Source organism: Pelmatolapia mariae, linkage group LG23 (assembly GCF_036321145.2).
Source record: "Pelmatolapia mariae isolate MD_Pm_ZW linkage group LG23, Pm_UMD_F_2, whole genome shotgun sequence".
In the NCBI taxonomy this organism is placed as follows: Eukaryota; Metazoa; Chordata; class Actinopteri; order Cichliformes; family Cichlidae; genus Pelmatolapia; species Pelmatolapia mariae.
Genome location: NC_086246.1, coordinates 3,561,832 through 3,578,027, shown reverse-complemented (window position 1 = coordinate 3,578,027; position 16,196 = coordinate 3,561,832). Strand labels below are relative to the sequence as shown.

At 39.8% G+C, this 16,196-nt stretch overlaps 1 pseudogene; it reads right to left on the bottom strand.

Annotated features, from left to right (window-relative positions):
* Positions 1-368: 368 nt before the first annotated feature.
* On the bottom strand, positions 369-16,036 carry LOC134621121 (uncharacterized; annotated as a pseudogene).
* Positions 16,037-16,196: the final 160 nt, after the last annotated feature.

The window sequence follows — 16,196 nt, the reverse complement described above, 5'->3', positions numbered from 1 at the left end:
CTTTGGCGACAGTGGGAAGGAAAAACTCCCTTTTAACAAGAAGAAACCTCCGGCAGAACCAGGCTCAGGGAGGGGCGGCCATCTGCTGCGACCGGTTGGGGTGAAAGAAGGAAAACAGGATGAAAGACATGCTGTGGAAGAGAGACAGAGATTAATAACAGATATGATTCGATGCAGAGAGGTCTATTAACACATAGTGAGTGAGAAGGTGACTGGAAAGGAAAAACTCAATGCATCATGGGAATCCCCGGCAGCCTACGTCTATTGCAGCATAACTAAGGGAGGATTCAGGGTCACCTGGTCCAGCCCTAACTATATGCTTTAGCAAAAAGGAAAGTTTGAAGCCTAATCTTAAAAGTAGAGATAGTGTCTGTCTCCCGAATCCAAACTGGAAGCTGGTTCCACAGAAGAGGGGCCTGAAAACTGAAGGCTCTCCCTCCGATTCTACTTTTAAATACTCTAGGAACAACAAGTAGGCCTGCAGCGAGAGCGAAGTGCTCTAATAGGGTGATATGGTACTACAAGGTCATTAAGATATGATGGGGCCTGATTATTTAAGACCTTGTAAGTGAGGAGAAGGATTTTGAATTCAATTCTGGATTTAACAGGAAGCCAATGAAGGGAAGCCAAAACAGGAGAAATATGCTCTCTCTTCCAAGTCCCTGTCAGGACTCTTGCTGCAGCATTTTGGATTAACTGAAAACTTTTCAGCGAGTTTTTAGGACATCCTGATAATAACGAATTACAGTAGTCCAGCCTGGAAGTAATGAAGGCATGAACTAGTTTTTCAGCATAACTCTGAGACAGGATATTTCTAATTTTAGAGATGTTGCGCAAATGGAACAAAGCAGTCTTACATATTTGTTTAATATGTGCCTTGAAGGACATGTCCTGGTCAAAAATGACTCCAAGGTTCCTCACAGCATTACTGGAGGCCAGGGTAATGCCATCCACAGTAAGAATCTGCTTAGATACCATATTTCTAAGATTTCAGGGCCGAGTACAATAACCTCAGTTTTATCTGAATTAAGAAGCAGGAAGTTAGCGGCCATCCAGGTCTTTATGTCTTTAAGACATTCCTGCAGTTTAACTAATTGGTGTGTGTTACCTGGCTTCATGGATAGATAGAGCTGCGTATCATCTGCATAGCAGTGAAAATTTATGCTATGTCTTCTAATAATGCTGCCTAGGGGAAGCATGTATAATGTAAATAGAATTGGTCCTAGCACTGAACCCTGTGGAACACCATAATTGACCTTAGTGGGTGAAGAGGACTCTCCATTTACTTGAACAAATTGGAGTCTATTAGATAGATATGATACAAACCACTCCAGTGCAGTACCTGTAATACCTACAGCATGTTCCAATCGCTCTAATAGGATATTATGATCAACAGTATCAAATGCAGCACTAAGGTCTAGCAGGACAAGCACAGAGATGAGTCCACTGTCAGAGGCCATAAGAAGATCATTTGTAACCTTCACTAAAGCTGTTTCTGTGCTGTGATGAGCTCTGAAGCCTGACTGAAACTCTTCAAATAAGCCATTCCTCTGCAGATGATCTGTTAGCTGTTTGACAACTACTCTTTCAAGGATTTTTGATATGAAAGGAAGGTTGGAGATTGGCCTATAATTAGCTAAGACAGCTGGGTCTAGAGATTGCTTTTTAAGTAAGGGTTTAACAACAGCCACCTTGAAGGCCTGTGGTACATAGCCAATTATTAGAGATAGATTGATCATATTTAAGATTGAAGAATTAATTAATGGCAGGACTTCTTTGAGCAGTTTTGTAGGAATGGGGTCTAAAAGACACGTTGATGGTTTGGAGGAAGTAATTATTGAAGTTAACTCAGAAAGATCGATTGGAGAAAAAGAGTCTAACTTAACATCAATGGTACTAAGAGTAGCTGTAGACGATATTACATATGTGGGATGATTATTGGTAATTTTTTCTCTAATAATAAAAATTTTATTTGTGAAGAAGTTCATGAAGTCATTACTAGTTAACGTTAAAGGGATGGTTGGCTCAGTAGAGCTCTGACTTTTTGTCAGCCTGGCTACAGTGCTGAAGAGAAACCTGGGGTTGTTCTTATTTTCTTCAATCAGTGACGAATAGTAAGATGTTCTGGCTTTGCGGAGGGCTTTCTTATAAAGCAGCAAACTATTTCTCCAGGCTAAAAGATGATCCTCTAAATTTGTGACACGCCATTTCCTCTCCAGCTTACGAGTTATCTGCTTTAGGCTACGTGTTTGAGAATTATACCACGGAGTCAGGGACTTCGGATTTGAGGCCTTAGTTTTCACAGGAGCTACAGTATCCAGAGTCATACGTAGTGAGGAGGTAAAATTATTAACAAGATAATCGACCTCTGTTGGAGTAGCGTTCAGATAGCTGCCCTGCTCTATGTTGGTACAGGGCATTGAAGATGATAACAGTGGGTGGATTATATTCTTAAACTTAGTTACAGCACTTTCAGAAAGACATCTACTTTGATAAAGTCTACTCTCCACTGCTGTGTAATCAATCATTGTAAATGTAAATGTTATCAGGAAATGATCAGACAGCAGAGGGTTTTCAGGAAACACTGTTAAATGTTCAGTTTCTATGCCATATGTTAAAACAAGATCTAGAGAGTGATTAAAGTGGTGGGTGGGTTCTTTTACATTTTGAGAGAAGGCAATTGAGTCTAATAACAGATTAAATGCAATGTTGAGGCTGTCATTTTTAGCATCTAGATGGATGTTAAAATCACCCACAATAATTATTTTATCTGAGCTGAGCACTGAATCAGATAAAAAGTCTGAGAAATCAGACAGAAACTCTGTGTAAGGCCCAGGTGGACGATAGATGATAACAAGTAAGACTGGTTTCTGAGTTTTACAGCTGGGGTGGACAAGGCTAAGCATCAGGCTTTCAAATTAATTAAAAGTCTGTCTTGGTCTTTCGTTAATTAATAGACTGGTGTGAAAAATTGCTGCCACACCGCCCCCTCGGCCTGTGCTTCGAGGTTTCTGGTAGTTAGAATGATTCGGGGGTGTTGATTCATTTAAACTAACATAATCATCCTGCTGCAACCAGGTTTCTGTAAGGCAGAGTAAATCGATTTGTTGATCAATTATTAAGTCATGTACTAACAGAGACTTGGAGGAGAGAGACCTAATATTTAATAATCCACATTTCACTGTTTTACTCTTTGGTTCAGATGTGGATTCTGTATTGTTCTTTCTTTTTGATTTTTTATGTTTAAGTTTTTTATTGCTGGTTTTTGGTTTGTTTTTTGTCTGTTTGGGAGCTGACACAGTCTCAATGGAGATGGGTTTTTGGGGGGGTAGCAGGAGGAGAGAAGCTGTAGAGAGGCGTGTAAGACTGCAACTCTGCTTCCTGGTCCCAACTCTGGATAGTCATATTTTGGGGGGTTTAATAAATTGGTCCATATTGCTAGAAATGAGAGCTTCTCCATCCAAAGTGGGATGGATGCCGTCTCTCCTAACAAGACCAGGTTTCCTCCAGAAGGTTTGCCAATTATCTATGAAGCCCACATCGTTTCTGGGACACCACTCAGACAGCCAGCAATTTAAGGGGAACATGCGGCTAAACATGTCACTCCTGGTCTGATTGGGGACGGGACCAGAGAAAACTACAGAGTCCGACATTGTTTTGGCAAAGTTACACACCGATTCAATATTGATTTATTTATTGGTTACTGTGTTTATTACCACTTTTATCAGTAATGTAATTCCTATAAAATATAGATTTGATAAGTCACCGGTTTATTGAAATCAGCTAGTGAACACATCGATCACTTTATTGAACTACACGCCTTACACTCTTGTGAGCTCTAGTTACTAATGCTGGGCTCACACTCAGTCAGTCGCGCGATTCAGCTCCTGCTCAAACTGTACGTTTGACTCACAGGAGTTAGAAGTTCATAGGTCACGATGCAGGGTCTCACACTATACAGCCCGATGCTCTGATGCAACCTGAGTGCTCACACTGTGCGTCCATAACATGAAGGTTATAACACAAAATCTGTGGCTCGCTCTCCCTCTCTGTCTTTCACTCACACAGACACACACCACCACCAAAACATTGATCAGGCAGCCGTGATTGAGCAGCAGTGTAAATCCAACTATTTTCACTGTTGTTGTGGTCGTGATAATTTTGTGAGGCCACATCGAAAAGGCTCGGGTGAGCTTTCCAAAGTTCTACAAGTTGTACCTCCATCGCTTGTGTCCAGATCACACGCTGCACTGCCGTGCTGCGCCGTCTTTTTCGCTGACATTTGTGTTTGCGCGTGCGCAGTGCGAGAAGCTGAGGTGACACCCTCACGACGGTCGCGAGAATTTCAAACAGGTTTGAAATCCTCCCGACCAAGCGATTGATGATCGGGAGCTTGTCGTGAGGTGTTAATCGCTCCCCGTTACCCCACGTACACTGCACGATGCACGACGCACGATGAAGGACTATCTCGGGCCGATCACGAAAATGGTCGCACGACTCAAAAATCGGCTCAAAATGGGCAAAAAATCGCACAGTGTGAGCCCGGCATAAAAGCAGGTGTGAATGTTTGGAGTCCAGAACGCAGATAAAGATTAGACTAACAAGGCAATGTAAAATCAGTTTAATGCAGTTTGCAGTAGCAGCTCAGATGGAAATCAGCCAATTGTGAGGAGAGCAGAGGACCAAAACTGTCAGAGTTGTGGGACAATTGAAGAGAACACTGTTGGCATTATTGAAAAGATGGAAATTTAGATAAATGTTAAATTTTAAAATTGATCATTGCCTCCTGTGCCTAACTATATATATATATGTATATATATATATACACATGTACATGTACATATACATGTACATATATAAAAAAAATTAAGTAATGCACTCCTTTCAAGGATGCCCCAAAGACCATCACTTTTCAAAAACAATAATAATAATAAGTAATACAAATAATATGAAAGTTACTTACATGTCAAAGATGGTGCTTGTGATCTTGAAGAATGTAAACGTGATAAGGAAATGAAAGAAAGTGCATGAGAAAAAAAATACAAACATTTTCGTTTTTTCCCAGGATAATTCAATATAAAAGATTCTCTTACTAATGCACAATATGAACAGCGTAATTAAAAGTTTGAAAGGCACTGCATGTGTTTATATGGTAAACTGACTAAATCAAGCAGCAAACACTAGCAGTGCAAAAATGTATTTAACTAGCTGACAGACTTTAAAGTCACAGGAAGATATATCAAAATGGTGACTTATGCCAGAACAAATGACTTGACAGACATAAATCCTAAATTCCTTTAAGTAAAAAATTGGTGACATAGTAATAAGTGGTCCCTACTGGTTTTCAAATTCTTACATGGCTTGTTCATTTTTTATTAAATTATTAAGAAGCGAGATGACTTCAAAACATTTAGAAATTACTATAAAGCACTATCCAAACTTCAAAACAAGTGGCAAGAGCTCCAAATTAATAGTACTCGCAAACTATAAAAATTTGATTATACTTAAAAATATGCAAAAACTAATTTAGTGGAATTTTTACCTGCTCAAGAATACATTAAACATGCACTATTTAATTGAAAAGAACAAAATTTGTGTACTTTTAGAAAGAATTATTAAAAATTTGGGGATACTAGCCATAAAGAGGGTCTCGTACATTTACGGGCATCTAATTTCCTGGATTTAATGGTTTAAAAGTTTAATAGGTCTTTGAACTTGATAATAAAATTGAGTCCATTATTAGCAAAAAAGATTAAAAAAAGAGCAAAAAAATGCTTAATATATAATAATTGTTTTAAACTTAGGCTTTGTAATTGTAGCAGATTTCATTATGTCTGTAATTTTTTATTTAGGCCCACAGTAGTAAAAGCCATAAATGGGAGTTAGATTTATTACTAGTATTTTACACAGCATTCAGCTATAGCAACATGTTCTGCATTTTCCTACTTCACCATTGATCTGAACAGCTGCACTCTCTTAATAAATTAATAGCCAAACATTTCTCAGTAACCAATAACTAGATGGAACAGCACAGTATCTAAGAGAGTGATCAGACAGTGTTTGAGCTAAAGAAGCTGTGTGTTTCTTTTGGGGGCTTTTTGCACACTGATCCGCCACCGTTCTCTTATAGTACAATGCATATCTGGTAACATTACCGTAAACGTGACCAGTAGGTTCACGTTCAGATCAGAAAACCGTTTCAGCTGCAGGCATCTACTCTGTAATTTAAACAATCACCTCATACGCCTCATGTTTTACACCCCTATAAGGTGAGCTTGCTACACTGCACATGAATATTACGTGACATGGTATGACTAGCTCATGTTCAAACATTTAACCCTTAGATGCACACGTGGGGTTAATCATGACCCCACGGGTTGTTTTTTCATCAAAATCTTTAAAATGCAAAGTTGTAATATATTCATATTCCAGGTATTCCTCATAAAATATGTTTGTAACATGAGGCCATTTGCATTTTTATTTATTTTTTCATTAATTTTTAAAAAATGCATCACTGTAGTGCAACTGTATCACTGTCTGCATTCTTTATTTATACAAGCTTGTGTCTCTGTGTGTGCACAAAGATAACAGAGTTATTCTAAGAACTCTGAGCTGAGGTTCCCCTTTTCTAAGTCTGCATTTTCATACAGAAAGAAGAAGCTGTTAGTTGTTCTTTACACAAGAGTTCATGTCAAAAGTCACGTAGACATTTGCTTAGTGATCCTAAAAGAGCACATTTCATGTAGCTGATAACACAAATACACGATTTTCCTTTGACACAAAAACAAATGAACAAAACACTGCAAAGAAATCCACACAACAGAAACAGAACCAAACTGAGAAACCAAACAGTATGTCCTCGGTGCAGGTCTACATTCAAAAAAATCAAATGCCTCAGCTTGGATGAGCTGATGCAGTTTCTCCTTTCAGTTTTTGAGAGGACTCTCTCCAAAGGAACAGTTGTTGCCACAATGCAGTCTCCTCTCCATTACGTTCACCAGGTGTTCAAAGACTGTGGGATTTAATGCTTTGACAAAACTTTAAAACCTTTATCCTCAACAATGGAAAAGGGCTGGAGTCATCTGCTTTTGTATAAACTGAGTTATTAGTGTGAGTATTGTTCTTCGAATCTTTATTAATGCTAGGATGCCTGGGTCATTGACCCAGGGCTTTTGAGTTTATTATATTATTTATCATTTCTAGTCTTTGGTTTCTTTCTTAGAGTTCTGTCTTATGGTTTATGTCTCTGTGTTCTATAGTTGCTGTCTCCCCTGTCGGCTGTATCCCCTTGTTAAGTTCGCGTCTCTGTGTTATGTTTCCTGTTTTACATTGAAAGTCCGTGTTTTATGTTAGTGTATCTGGTTTTGCTTTCCTTGTCTCGTTAGTCCTGATTTGCCCCAGCTGTGTTTCCCTCCTGTTGCCCATTCCCTGATTGCTCCCTCTATGTATTTAAGCCCTGTGTTTCAGTTTGTCATTGTCGTGATCTACCCTTATCTAGCTGTGTGTTTTGTCTGCCTGTGTAAGTTATTTGGATTCTTACTTTTGTTCTGTTGGAGTTCAGCATTAAAACTGTTTGAGTTTATGTTTGTCTCTGGAGTCTGCACTTTGGGTCCTTTTTCTGTCTGCACACAGCCTACACCTAACAATTAATATCTATTCTGTTCCTTTTTTGGTTTCTAATTCCTTCAACACCATTCAACTTGGAAAAACCATTCAAACACCATTAAATTCCTCTTCTTTTGGATATGTCTGCTTGTATTTTTTTCATTTATATCTTTTATATTTTTTAATCCTCATGGGATCCTTATGGTTCACAAATGATTTTGATAGGAGTTAGAGTCTTAGTTTTGGAACCAGTTTTTTTTAACAGATGCACCGAGGCAGAATTGACAGGGTTTTGCCACTTTGCCACAGTTAGTGCAGGCCAACTGGATAGAGCATTCTGATTGGCCCATGAAATTCAGGCTTCTGCATTCAGAGTTTGATTGGTGGATTTGTCTTCAGCAGAAAAGTAGTTCAAAACTAGGTAGTTGGAATCATTTGATGATATTTAGAATCATCTTTTCTGACTGAAAGACTAGAACTCTCACTTTTTAACTGTCTGTAGTGGATTCCCCCACATTTCAGTGAGTCAGTGATTAAAAGAATATGAAATTTCAATATTCATTCAGATGTTTTGTAATTCTAAGTTTTCTTTTGTTGAAAGCTCAACTTTGAGCTTTCAACAGTTCTCCTCTCTGTCTTTCAGGTTAATGATTTGGTGTATTTTAGCTCATTCAACATTTTTAACTTAATATTCAGCAGCTATTACATTTCAGGTCATTCCATTCCTCTGCAGATGACCTGTTAGCTGTTTGACAACTACTCTTTCAAGAATGTTTGATATGAAAGGAAGGTTGGAGACTGGTCTATAATTAGTTAAGACAGCTGGGTCTAGAGATGCTTTTTAAGTAACGATTTAACTACAGCCAGCTTGAAGGCCTGTGGTACATAGCCGATTATTAGAGATTGTATTTAAAATTAAAGCATTAATTAATGGCAGGACTTTTTTGAGCAGTTTTGTATCAATGGGGTCTAAAAGACACGTTGATGGTTTGGAGGAAGTAATTACTGAAGTTAACTCAGAAAGATCAATTGGAGAAAAAGACGCTAAATCACACGAGTCAAACTCAATGCCCGCAGGGCCACATCCGGCCGTGCGTACATTTATATCCAGCCCATGAGATCGTTTTATGAATATTTCCTGTTACTGTTATGCATTGCCTGGCAATATGAGGTGCTAATAACACACTAACTACAGATCTGATAATGCAGCGCTGCAGCCTCCTTGCCGAACACTAGGCTACCTGGGAACATTCCCGCGTCAATCAAGTCAAACCTCTGTTATTGCGAAGCTAGCCACTCCCTGGTTCCCTGGTTTACCTCTGACCTCGGAGCATTGAAGGCCAAAGCTCGGCAGCTAGAGCGTCAATATAACAAATGTGGCTTAACTGTTGATGCAGAAATCTACAAAAAGCATGTACTTCACTGTAAAGACTCCATCAACAAGGCCAAACAAATTTTCTACTCAGGTATTATCAGTTCTTATGAGGGTAACTCAACGATTTTGTTTTCGGTTCTCAACAAACTAATTCAACCCCCCAACCCTTTACTACCACACTTCTATTCTTCTGACACCTGTAACTCCACCATGCTGTTCTGGACTACAAAAATCAACAACATCCACCAGCAACTCAGTTCAAATGTTGTGTCTACCCTCTCTCCAGAACCTTTTCTCTATTTTGAGCCATTTTCCACCTTTTGTCTTTTGGATCTGAGCTCAGCCTTCGAAACTATCTCTCACTCTGTCCTTCTATGCAGGCTTTCCTCTCTTGGCATCTCTGGTACACCCCTTGCCTGGTTCAATCATATTTCTTTGACCGCTCCCAGTTTATTCAACTGAAATCATTGCGCTCTCGTCTATTCCCGGTTACTTCTGGTGTACCCCAAGGTTCAGCCTTAGGCCCTCTTCTTTTCATTATATACATCCTCCCTCTAGGTACCTGTTACACCCCTAGTCTAGGTGTGTAGAGACACACAAGGTTGGAGGAGAGAGAACCAAGTACCCACCCTGGTTCCAAAACCAAACAGCCGAAAACCAGTTATGAGTAAAAAGTTGATTTTATTTAATGTCAGGAAGCATAGCTCCAGGGTGAACCCAGGCCAAAATAATAAACAAAACCAACTAAGTCCCTCCAGAGAAAACTAACTAAACCCTAAGATAAAAAAACAGAACAAACAAATGAGAATGATGTCCCTCGCTTCCTCGCCCAGAAACAGGAGAAAAAAGTTCAAAAGAAAAGGCGACTCACCCCTTCAGCTTCAGCCTATGCATGCATAAGCACTGAGTTTATACACCAGTGGCAAGCTTACACAGATACAAAGTAACCCAAAAAGTTGGAAACCAGGGCCATGTCCGCATCTGCTGTAAAAAACTGCTCGCTCGTTTCTCTCTTTCTCCTGGCAGCTGCCAGAGCGGCGTTTAGAATGCAGTCACATGCTCCATGGTCCAATCAGCAGCCTACTACTCTTCATTAGGGGAAGGACCTGCAGAGAATCTTAAGACACAGCAAAGAGACAGAAACACAGCAGCTCACTTCTTTTGGCCACAGGCCGTAATAGTACCATTTTCCTCAAATTTGATCTTGACTTTCACTGTTTTGCTGATGACACCCAGTTTTATCGCTCCTGCAGACCTGATTCCACTCTCCCACCTTCTTCCCTTACAGAATGTCTATCCGAATGAAAATCCTGGTTTAACTCTAATTTTCTAAAGCTCAATGAGGATAAAATTGAAATCCTCCTTATTGGCACCAAATCCAACCTTTTGAAGGCGAACCATTACTCACTCACTATCGATAACTCCACAGTTTTCCCTTATCCTCAGGTTAAGAGCCTTGGTGTCATCCTAGAATATTCACTTTCCTAGAAATCTCACATCAACAATCTCACCTGTTCTGCCTTTTTCCATCTACGTAACATTAACAGACTACGTCCTTCTTTCTCCACCCAGTCTACGTCCATTCTTGTCCGCAGTCTTGTTACCTCTATTAAAACCCCGATTCTTTTGTCCCCATGATAGAACAGAGAAAACCGACTCATAGTGTGTTAAAATATTGATATTTCTTTTTATTCAATCATCTTCCAGAAGAGAGATACGCCTTCACACCTCAAACGCCAGTTGCAAGAGCTCTAACATTAGAATCATAAACTGTGCCTCATATAGGTTTTATTTTGGTACTTTACACGTCACACAGTCTCAAACATTGCTTATATTGAAAGTTCCTCTTTTCTGTGTCTTATCTATTAATATGCCTTGTGCACTAAAACTTCCTGTGTTTCAGTCTGGCTGAGCACTTAGTTTGTGAGTCAAAGGTGGCCTTGCTCTACAAGCCTTCATTATTAAAGTACATAAAACAATCTAATGAGCAGATACACATTAAAAAAATCATTCTTTTTCTTAACACCTCCCTTATTGACTACTGCAATTCTCTTTTGCATGGTCTCCCCCAAAATCCCTCCATAAGCTTTAACTGGTTCAGAACTCTGCTGCCCACACTATTACCAGAATGCCCTCCTACCAGCACATCACCCCTGTTCTTCAGGAACTTCACTGGCTCCCAGTGAAATTCCGGATAATATACAAACTTCTTCTGCTCACCTTCAAGGTCATTCATAACCTTGCACCCCCTTACCTTTTTGACTTGCTAAGCACTACCTTTTCTGCCCGCTCATTATGAGCTTCTTCTTCTATCCAGCTTGCTGTGCATTCCTTCTGCCTCAGCACCATGGGAAGCAGAGCTTTTAGCTGCTCTGCTCCCAGGCTGTGGAACTCTCTACTCCCAGATATAAGAAACACTGGTTCTCCCCCAGTTTAAATCTCAACTCAAAACCCATCTGTTCAAATCTGCTTATTCACTGTGAACCCACTGTTTGTTAATTTTATCTTGTGCTTTTGTTTTATTGTTCTTTTGTCATTGTTCTACTATGTGTTTTATCCTATTGTAAAGTGTCCTTGGGTGTCTAGAAATGCGCATTTATTATTATCATTATTAAAAAAGTGGACTAGTCGGCAGGATGCGAGTAAAGATGCAGGAGGAGAACTGAACCGGTGAGTTAACAGCATGTAACAGCAGAAAGAAGAGACGCTGTTGGGCTTTCTTTCACCAGCTTCCTGCACAAGAAAGCCCAACAGTGTCTCTTCTTTCTGAGAAGACTGAGAAAGGCCCAGCTTCCACCACAATCCTGACCACCTTCTATAGAGGAACTATCAAGAGCATCCTGAGCGGCTGTATCACTGCCTGGTTTGGGAACTGTGCCACATCGGACCGCAAGACCCTACAGCGGATAGTGGGAACAGCGGAGAAGGTCATCGGGGTCTCTCTCCCCTCTATTAAGGACATCTACACCACACGCTGCATTCGCAAAGCCACCAGCATTGTGGCTGATTGGACACACCCCTCTCACACACTCTTCACACTCCTGCCATCTGGAAAAAGGTACCGAGGCATTTGGGCACACACATCCAGACTGTGCAACAGCTTCTTTCCACAAGCCATCCGTCTCCTCAACAAAAAGGGACTGGACTGATAAACACACACACACACACACACACACACACACACACACACACACACACACACACACACACACACACACGGGTGTATGTGGTATGGCGGGACTATACTACGTCAATCCGCCCGGCGGTGGTTTACGGGACTACCGTTTCCAGAGGACTTAGAGCCAAGGGAGCGAGGTTAAAGTGTTCGAAAAAATCTGAAAAAAATTTGGGTCACTTCAGACCTAATACACTCCCTATAGAAGTCTAGATACACTGATACACACCAACCAGACTCTATTGTGTTTTGTGGAGACATTGTCCACTTGACAACGATGTGTTTTATGAGGTCCACAAAAACCAATATCGGGACTTTAAAGGGACAATGATGTCATTATTAAATAGCTCATCATTACCATGAATACACATCTGACAGGACACAGGATTACTGGGACATCATTTTATTAGTGTTCTTGGATCTGAACATTAATTTTAACCATAAAATTAATGGATCTGAACATTAATTTTAACCATAAATAAAAAAGAAATCTAACCCTAACCCTAACCCTATGGACAAAAATGCCCACGCTAACCACAGAAATATAAAAATATAGAAGTTTAAAGGTAAATATTAAGGGGAGAAAATATGCATTTATATTTTTTTATTTTAAATATAACCTGTCAAAAAAAATATATTAAAATAAGAACCTGTCAAAAAAACTAAATAAATTAAATAAAAAAATTATGAAATACAAACTACTTCTGTAATTAACAAGAACTTTTTTTTAAACAGAACATCAGGCAGCCTGCTGCACAATAACTCAGTTTTAACAACAGTTTGGCCATCTGACCAAGATGTAAAACCACATCTGGCTAAACAGTTATTTTAGTTCATTTTTTTCTGCCTTTTTGCAGTTAATCCTCTGTTTCTTACAAAATCTCTTATGTTTTGAACTGTTCTTCCTGCCAACATTGGATCTTCTACCAATTTGCAATGACTGCATTCATTTTTGGTGGCCAGTTTCCCTTCGTTTATGTGGTCTTTAAAATGCCTCATCACTGCAGCAACCTCAGCCTTGGACCACATGTTTTTGGGAGCTCTTCGGGAATTGTGGGATTGAGCAGCATTTTTATCTGGAAGATATATAAAGTAGTAGTAGTTAAAACAAACAAACCAAACAAAAGAAAAAACCCAAAAATCATTTGCTTGTAAAAAGAATGGATGCTACCCTGTCCTAACTTCTGAAATGTGTTGGTACCATCAATATCAAAACGAGCTAAAATTCTCTTTGAAAATTTATCAAATTTCTAAAATGAGACAACATTTAGTGTTCCACTGTGAATAAAAGACTGAATAAAAAGTTGAATAAAAGTCTCTTGATGCATGCGCAATCATCCAGGTAAGTAAATCCCAAAACGTTGATTCTGTTAATCTGGATGTAGCGTTTTCAGTGGGAGAAACATTTTGTCACTCATCCAAGTGACTTTTTGCCACCACTCTGCAGTTTGCCATATGTTGCAAAGTGATGAAACAATAGATGATGAACAATTCAAGAACCTTAAAGCACAAACATCTAAGTGACGAAACATTTCTCCCACTGAAAAAACTACGTTCAGATGAACAGAATCAACCTTTTTACTTACTTAACTGGATAATGAGAATGCATCATGCAAGCACCATAGTATGTCCCATGAAGTAGTCTGTAGACAGGCCTCACCCAGTCATTAAATTGTTTGTCAGCTATACAATTACCCTTGAGCTTCTGAGAATAATAGACTATGCATAATGGCTGTGATGTGATGATTCCGTCAAATCCCTAGAATTAAAGCAGGAAGTCTACTTTAACACATATGGATATTGTTTGATTTTAAAATCCATTGTGGTGGTGTAGAGAGACAGAATTGCAACGCAATTACAAAGAACGTGTCCATAAGCTTAGAGAACCAACTGCACCCCTTACCTTCAGAGGGAGCAGCAGTCTCACTTGCTGCAGGCATTATGAGTGGTTCTTCATCTGCTGATTACACAATTTGATTAAGTTTTAATATTTGTAACAAACATTTTATCCACAGAAACCAAGCTAGTGGTAACTTACCACAATCTACAGTGTCTTGGAGCTGCGCTGTGTTTGTGGAATCAGCTACTGCATGTACAGGCTCACTGGTGCCACACGCCGACATTGTGAGTGCTGTGTCATCATCATCTGATTCACTCTCACTGTCCTTTGTTTCAGCATCACTTAATGCAATTTCATCTGAGAAATTGTGGGAAAAAAAAAACCCAACACAAACACAAACCCCCCAAAAAGCTCACATTAACAACGAGATGACAAAATACAGAACAAATACTGGAAATTATACTTTTTCCACAGTACATAGTTTTACTATTTAAGGCCACCACTCTGCAGTTTGCCAAATGTTGCAAAGTGATGAAACAACAGACTTCAAGAACCTTAAATCATGGACATTTAACAGAATGGTCTGTGCTTTTAGGTTTTAATTCTGTTGATAAAGCATAATATTCAACTACTGCCCTAATATTTGCTCCTTTCAATACAAACCTTCAATTTCGATCTCATCCAGTGATTTCCCCTGGATCTGGGAAAGATGTCCTTTTTCCAGTGTTAAAAGCAGTTTGGAAATCTTGGCCAGCTGTGTTGTGGGAACTGGTAATCTGTAGAATTCGCGGTGAACGCGGATATCATGACCCAGGAAATCTGCAACCTGATCAAGTTCATTGTTTTTCAAATTAAGGACTTGTGAGAGTGTGGCAACATGTTTTCTGAGCTGTGTCGATCTTAGATACTCAGGGTGCTTTGCTCCACACTGGTGTGCATGAACACGCAAGGAGTCCATTCCTCTGTAATGACTCATTGATCGGGGTCTTGCAAAGAGGTAGATATTAGTGGCACAAATACCACAGTCAGGCCTCCTACTAACCAGTAGTGACAGAGCATCCAGCATGCTTGGTGTTAGCAGAACTGGAACATTTCTGTCCCTTTTTCCCATTATTTCTATTCTACAGAAATAGTTACAGAGTCTCTGTTCCATTTCTGAGAGCCCCATGGAAACATCTGTGTGGAGTGCCGTTTTGTCTCTTTCAAGAAAACTTTTGAGGCGCATCTTTGAAACCTCTCCAGAACGTCTTCGATTGAACACAATGATTTGTGAGAGTGTAACTTGTGCAAGTTGGGCATAATTCTGAGCTGTGGCTTCGTTCTCCAAGCTGCAAAAGGCACTTTCTGCAGATTTTTGAAGGTAGTGATGGAGAATCCGAACATCTTCTGTAAAGGGCAATGTTGATGGCTTGTTAAACTTTGCCTCACTCAATGTGTTCAAGGCACGGTGAGACACCATCTCGGACCATTTGGAGACATACAACTTCTTGAACGCATCAGTGGACTTGATTAGGGCTTCATCCTCTGTCATGAGGGCACGACAATGGATAATGTCAGACATTTTATGCAGTGTATGTCCCAGTTTCAGCGCAAGGCTTGGAGTTTTGTATGACAGCGTCTCTTCATCAAAACCTGAAACTTTCTTTACTGCTTGCACAACTCTCTGGAAGTTAGCAGGCTTAATAGCTTCTTCGATGTTATGCACTGAGAATTCTGTACGCAGACACAACAACAAACGTCCCGCTTCACGAAGCTTCTGTCGTATATAATCATACTTAGTAGGGTCTTGTCCATGTTTATTGTAGAGGGACTGGGCAAACTGAATAACAGTAAAGTCATTTCGCACAGCTGAGGCAATCTCATCTTGTTTCATAACAGCAAGAACCTTCCACACTCCACTTGACACCTGCGGATAACACTGAGACTCCAGAGTTAAAGCCAGGCCGAGTACTTTGGTTCTTCCAGGTTCTTTATCCGTGTCATCTTTTGGTTTGTTAGGACATCTGCGGACATGTCTCCAAAGATCCTTGCGAACATACATCCCTTGACAATAAAAGCAATGAGCAAACTTTCCCTCTACTGCTTTAATCTTGGGTCTTCTCTTCACTTTCAGTGGTCCCACTCCACCATGCAACACTGCAGCATTATGCTTAAAATTTCCCTTATTTCTCAATTTCTCTAACAGGCTTTTACGCTAGTTT